This window comes from Magnolia sinica, chromosome 11, assembly GCF_029962835.1.
Source record: "Magnolia sinica isolate HGM2019 chromosome 11, MsV1, whole genome shotgun sequence".
NCBI classification, from domain to species: domain Eukaryota; kingdom Viridiplantae; phylum Streptophyta; class Magnoliopsida; order Magnoliales; family Magnoliaceae; genus Magnolia; species Magnolia sinica.
Window position 1 is genome coordinate 28360700 of NC_080583.1, and position 6627 is coordinate 28367326.

The following is a 6627-nucleotide window of genomic DNA, read 5'->3' on the forward strand; positions in this document are numbered from 1 at the left end:
CTCCCAGGATGGAAAGATAAAGTAATAATATAAGTTATGTGGAAAATAATTTGTTAACAAAACAAATCAGTCGAAATTACATTTAGCTTGTCGGGGAGGAGACAATCCACGATGTAGCAAAGCTCCTCAAGAAGTGCGGAACTTATTTCAAACCATTTTCAACTCAAATATAAAGACTTTCTCCACCCCATCCCCTACAACTACAACCAATATAACCAGCCACATAAGATATAAAAGTAGGCCTATTATAGTTGAAGAAGGGTTAAGTAGAGGAAATGCATTCACAGTTAGTAGAGAAGAACAAGAGAGACTTTAAAAGAAAGTTTGAAAATGGCATCCATAACCAGACAACAACATCCACCCCCTCCGAAACAAGATGATGCTCAAGCAGGTACAAGTAAATCATCAAAGTTTTTTAAAAGTCTCGTAGCATTTTATAGGCGGTTGAGAATCCCGTACAAATCGGATCATAAAAAGCGGCTTAAAAAACTTGTTGAATATATGAATGAAGACGATGGAAAGTCATCTCCACCATCTGATTCAGCAGAGGTAAACGACCATATTTTGGACACCTACAGATTAAAGTCATCACAAAGTTCTCCCGCAGTTGAAGCTATAAAAAGATAACCGAAGGATAATTCTGGTGACGAAAATGGAGGTGGAGGAGGGGGTTACTATTATGGACAGGGTTATTCAAGTTACACGCCACAAAGGTATTTATCATACAGAGCTTATTGAATGAATGAAAGTTTTATTTGTCTGTATGTGGACATGGTTTATTTACTTTTGATTTTTGAAAGTGTTTATTTACTTTGTTATTTTTATGGACATAGTTTATTTACTTTGGTTGAAATAAAGATATAAAAATCAGAGTACAAGTAGGCCACACTGCACTAACCTAGCATTATTGGGAGCAATTTTACATTATTTCCATTGGTGTGGCACCCTATGGCATGTAATGTTTGGTCTAATTAACAGTGGACCCTATGGACCCTGTGGCATGAAATGTTTTGATCTGTCAACATTACATTGACGGTGAAAATAAAATGTTAATGGTAAAACAAAATGCAATGAGATAAACCATACAAAAGCTACCTGATCGAATTGTCTCCTGAGTTTTATTTTTAAATAGTGAGCCATCCATCCTAGTTCTAGTAAATGGGTGGACCCGATCAATACATGACCCACCACATGTTCTATGGAGAGATAAGTCATGGGTATACCATAGCGAGTCCAATTCTTCCTATTCTACCAGTAAATAGGTGAACCCGATCAATAAATAACTACCATATCAACTTTTTTATTATTATCTGGCCAGCCAGCCTGATGTGACCCGATCCGAATCGGTGCGAACTCAATTTGACTCGATGACTGAGTTGGACTCAGTTCGGGTCAACCCAGCCAAGAACCGGACTCAGATCGAGTTAGCCATGCTAGACTCGATATCGAGTCGGATCAAGTTCAGGTCAGGTATTTTTCAAAATCGGATCAAGTTCGGGTCGCCTAACTTAGTCCGACTCAATTCGATGCCCACCTCTAGACTTGGGGGCAAGTGTTAACCTCATATCCTACCCATTGTACGAACATTTGGAGCTTGGAGAATTGAAACCCACCAAGTCGACCTTACAACTTACTGATCGATCCATTCGTATACCAAGGGGGGTAGTTGAGGATGTGTTAGTATAGGTTGATAAGTTCTACTATCCAATAGACTTTATAGTCTTAGACACATAGCTGGTTATAAATGCTAGCACTCAAATTCCGATCATCTTGGGATGCCCATTCCTAGCCACTTCAAATGTTATAATCAATTGTCAGCATAGAGTGATGAAGCTGTCCTTTGGGAACATGATGTTGAAAGTGAACGTATTTAATCTCTGCAAGCAACCATGAGATGTAGATGAGATCTACGAGGTAAACATGATTGACACACTTATGGAGGAGGAGCTAATATTGATGACAATCTGTGACCCCTTAGAATCCTGTATTGCTCAATTTATAAATTCTAACAATCACATGATATTGCATATAATGAGCCATGTATTAAATTCTAAGCCAATACTTGAAACTAACTAGTGGAGGCGAAGCTTTGAAATATTACCCCTTATGGACTCAAAGCCTTTACCATCTAGCATCAAGTCACCGAAGCTTGACCTAAAACCATTGCCATCTATGGTAAAATACATTTATTTAGGTCAATGAGACATATATCCAGTGGTAATTTCCTCTCACTTGGATGATGAGCAAGACAGCAAATTGATTGTTACTCTTAAGAATCACAAGAATGGCATAGGATGGACTATTGCGGATCTTAAGGGAATTAACCCCCTAATTTCCACTCACTAAATACACCTAGAGGAGAATGCTAAAACATGAAAGAACCACAATGCTGATTAAATCCAAATATGAGACTTGCGGTTAAAATGGAGGTGTTGAAATTATTGGATATAGGTATCATCTACCCTATATCTAATAATCAATGGGCGAGCCCAACTCAACTGGTACCCAAGAAGTCTAAAATTACCATTGTAACCAATGCAATAATCAACTCATGCAAAGTAGAGTTACCACTAGTTGGAGAATGTGCATTAACTGCAAGAAGATTAATACCATACGAGGAAAGACCACTTTTCCTTAACTTTTGTTGATCAAATTTTGGAAAGATTGGCTAGTCATTCTTAATATTTCTTTCTAAATGGGTACTCGAGATACAATCAGATTGAAATAGCCCTGAAGATTAGGAGAAGACCACATTCACTTGCCCTTTTGGTACCTTTGCTTACCGAAGGATGTCATTCGGGCTATGTAATGCTCTTTCGACATTCTAGAGAAGCATGCTTAGTATCTTTTCAGATATGGTTGGGCAATTTCTAAAAGTGTTCATGAAAAACTTCTCCATTTTGGAAGTACGTTTGACGAGTGGCTCAAGCACTTGAACTTGCTTTTAACAATGAATGAAGAGAAAAACCTTATCTTGAGTTGGAAAAAGTTCTACTTCATCATTCAAAAGGGAATTGTCCTTGGACATATGATCTTGTCTAATGGAATTGAAGTTGACAAGGCCAAAATAGATTTGATTTCTAATTTTCTGACTCCCAAAAGCATATGTGGCATTCACACCTGTTTCGATCATGTAAGATTTTATAAGATGTTTATTAAAGATTCCAACCAAATCTGTAGACCATTGAGTAACCTCCTTTAAAAGGATGTCCCATTTGAGTGGATTGACTCATGCCAAGAGGATTTTACAAAGCTAAAGGGTATGTTGATAACTACACCAATTATGCATGCACCCGATTGGGGCATTCCTTTTAAAATCATATGTGATGTTAGTGACTATGCTATTGGGGCCGTGTTAAACTAAAGGAAGGAGAAGAAACCATGTGTTATCTACTATACAAATAGAATGTTGAATGATGCCCTGATAAATTAATCCACCATGGAATAGGAACTCCTTGCCATCATCTTTGCTCTGGACAAATTTAGGTCCTACTTGATTGGATGAAAAATTATAATTTTCACTGACCATGCGGCACTTAAGTATTTTCTCTCAAAGAAGGATGTTAAGCCCTGTCTTTTGAGATGGACTCTCCTACTCCAAGAATTCAACTTTGAGATACGTGACAAGAAAGAAGTAGAGAACGTAGTAGCGGACTACTTATCTTGACTTTTTTTTTTGGATTACCTTGTTAGTACAAGCTCCACTATTAGCTGAAATTGCGGTAAAACTGCTATTACTAAAGTATAGAAGTATGTCCAAATGTCCTAGAGGGGGGTGAATAGGACTTCAAATATTATTTTCCTATAATAACAAACAATGCTTAACTTTAATCAAGATGAGTAAGGCAAAGTAATTATATGGCATCCAGGTCAATAGAGGGTCCAAAACACATAGGGTTACACAAGATTTTTATATAAATAAACTTGCCTATAAAGATAGTGTAAGTGCTATAATATTTTAAGTACACTTCACACTTTGTTTGTCAAATTTCATTTAAGTGAAAACATCTTATCAAGTGATCTTCAAGTATAATTCAAGATCAAAGTTCAAAATAAGTTCAAAATCTAGTAAAAGATCAAGACCAAGATCTTAGTAGAAGATCAAGCTCAAGATCAAGTTGAAGATCAAGCTCGAAAGACAACATGAAGTCAAGATCTACTAATGTTCTAGTAAAAGATCAAGCTCAAGATCAAGTTAAAGATCAAGCTCGAAAGACAACATGAAGTCAAGATCTACTAATGTTCTAGTAGAAGATCACGCTCCTTAGAGAAGTTCAAGTCTCTAATCTACTTCAAGATAATGAAGTTCAATCTATATAGGTATTATAAACCCTAGAAAGACCTTAGGTTTAGGTGCTTTCAAAATCTATTTAAAATTAGATTTTTATGCTTGTATTTGATTGAGTTTCGACCAACTTAAGTTTTGGCTCAACCAGCCCTAGTAAAAACTGAGGAAACAGAAAATTCTATTGCACCTTTGACCAGTCAAGTGGTCTACTCACCCAGTTGAAGGACAATCTTCGACCAGTCGAGAGTTTCTCGGCTCGAAGTCCAGCAACTAAATTAATTTAGATTTTGGCATCTTCGACCAGTCAAACACCATGTTCGACCAGTCGAAGACCACCTTCAACTAGTCGAGTAGGACCAGTCGAACGTTTGTTGAATCTTATCTCGCTCAAATACAGAAATCCATTAGAACAGAATCCGGTGCTTAGGCCAGTCGAAGACTGCCTTAGGCCAGTTGAACAAACAACTTTTTTGCTTATAAATTGAGGTTCTCTCTCAATTCAAATTATTCAATTATCACAACTATAATCCTTCTACAAGAGAGAGAGAGAGAGAGAAGCCTCAGTTATTATCAAACTATTGAACGGTTTTTATAAATCATTATATATCTTTTTTGTTTAATTTCCTTAATCTTAAACTCTGTATTCTGATTCTAAAAAGAGAGTGAATACTCTTCTTATTGAGATTTAAGAGAATTAATACAAGTAGCCACTTGGGTTAATTTTAATTAAAATTAATATAACCTTAGGCTTTTTCTATCGGACTGAATATTGAACATTTGACACATTTAAGAAAAGCAGTTCTTCGGCTATAGCTTCTTCTGCGGTGAAGATAAGTATACATTTATTTTCTATATTTGGTTTTTCTGAGATAGCTAGAAAATCTCGATGTTGGTTTCTCTAATATAAGCAAGAAAATCTCAGTGAGGGATTTCGTTGTTTATGATAGCCCGGTAAAATCGCAACTCTATCAGGTTTTAAGGTGATCTTGTGAAAACCTTGTTCTTAGTGAAAGCCAAGATTACATGGATAGTAATTTTGGTAGTGGAGTAGGTGTGGCTGTTTTAAAACAGTTGTTGACACACCAAACCACTATAATTCTTGGTGTTGTGGTAAATGATCTTATCTTTTTGCAGTGAACATTTATAATTCTTTTTATGTTAAATTGGTGAATGCTTGTAATATTTGTTTTATTTAATCTTGCTCAGTTTGGGATTTTGATTTTTATCACGTTCGTGAAATAAGGTTGTCCTACCTAAATTTGTTTGGGTGAAGGTTGTCCTACGAATCAGTTTAAATCAATGTTTCAATACTAGTATAATTGAAAGCTCTGATTTATTTATTATTCAGTACTTTATTCGATTATTTGGTATAATCCTATTCTCCCCCCCCCCCCCCTAAGGACTTTGTAAGCTCTCCTTTTCAGATGGTGTATGTGATAGTGTGTGGGATGTGATTCCTGTCAATACTTAGACATTTACTAAATCATACATTATAATAATCATTCGATAAACATAAGCATAATTAGATCAATGCACAAAAAGTAATCCTAAACACAATCATATATAGTGGTTCGTCTACTTGCCTACTCCACTCCCGGCAGATAAACTCTCTCCTAGAGTGTACCGGATTCTACCATCCAATGGTTTTAAATCAAGTTTGTCATGAACCTTTATAACCTACACAAGGTTAACTTAAGGAGGCTACACAAGGAAACCTTAAGTGCCTACACAAGGCGACGAGTCTTACACAAGGACACACTTTGGAGCCTACACAAAGGCAATGAGTTCTACTCGAGAACTCTTCTGGGATCCTACACAAGGTAATCCATGCCTGCACAAGGCAAACACGTCCTATACAAGGACAATATATTCTCCCATCAGAGGCCTTATAAAAAGGTCTTGGCGAGTTTTTCACTCAAATTCTGAATCCCAATTCTACACAAGGAAAGGGCTTTAGATTCAACGGACTCTTTATACTTCCAAATAAGTGAATGAGCCCCTTTCTCACACAATTTGAAGATCTTTGTTGATGAAGAGTCTTCTGTTCCCTTGAACCGCAACCACTTCTGATGTTTTGATAAATGCTCTGAGGTTGTGAGGTTTAGGGTTTTGGAGCTATCTTCTCTATTAAATGATATGAGCTAACTACTTAGAGAAGATTCCCATGAGCAAGCATTCAAGAGTTCCAGTACAATGATTTTCCTACAAAAGGTGCTGCTGGAAACTCAATCAATGCCAGAGTTCATAATTCAATCCAAGTAAAGAATATGACAGTAAATGTACGTGTTATGGATTAAATGATGAACTCTTATGGGAAAAAAAAAAAGACTTGAGGATGA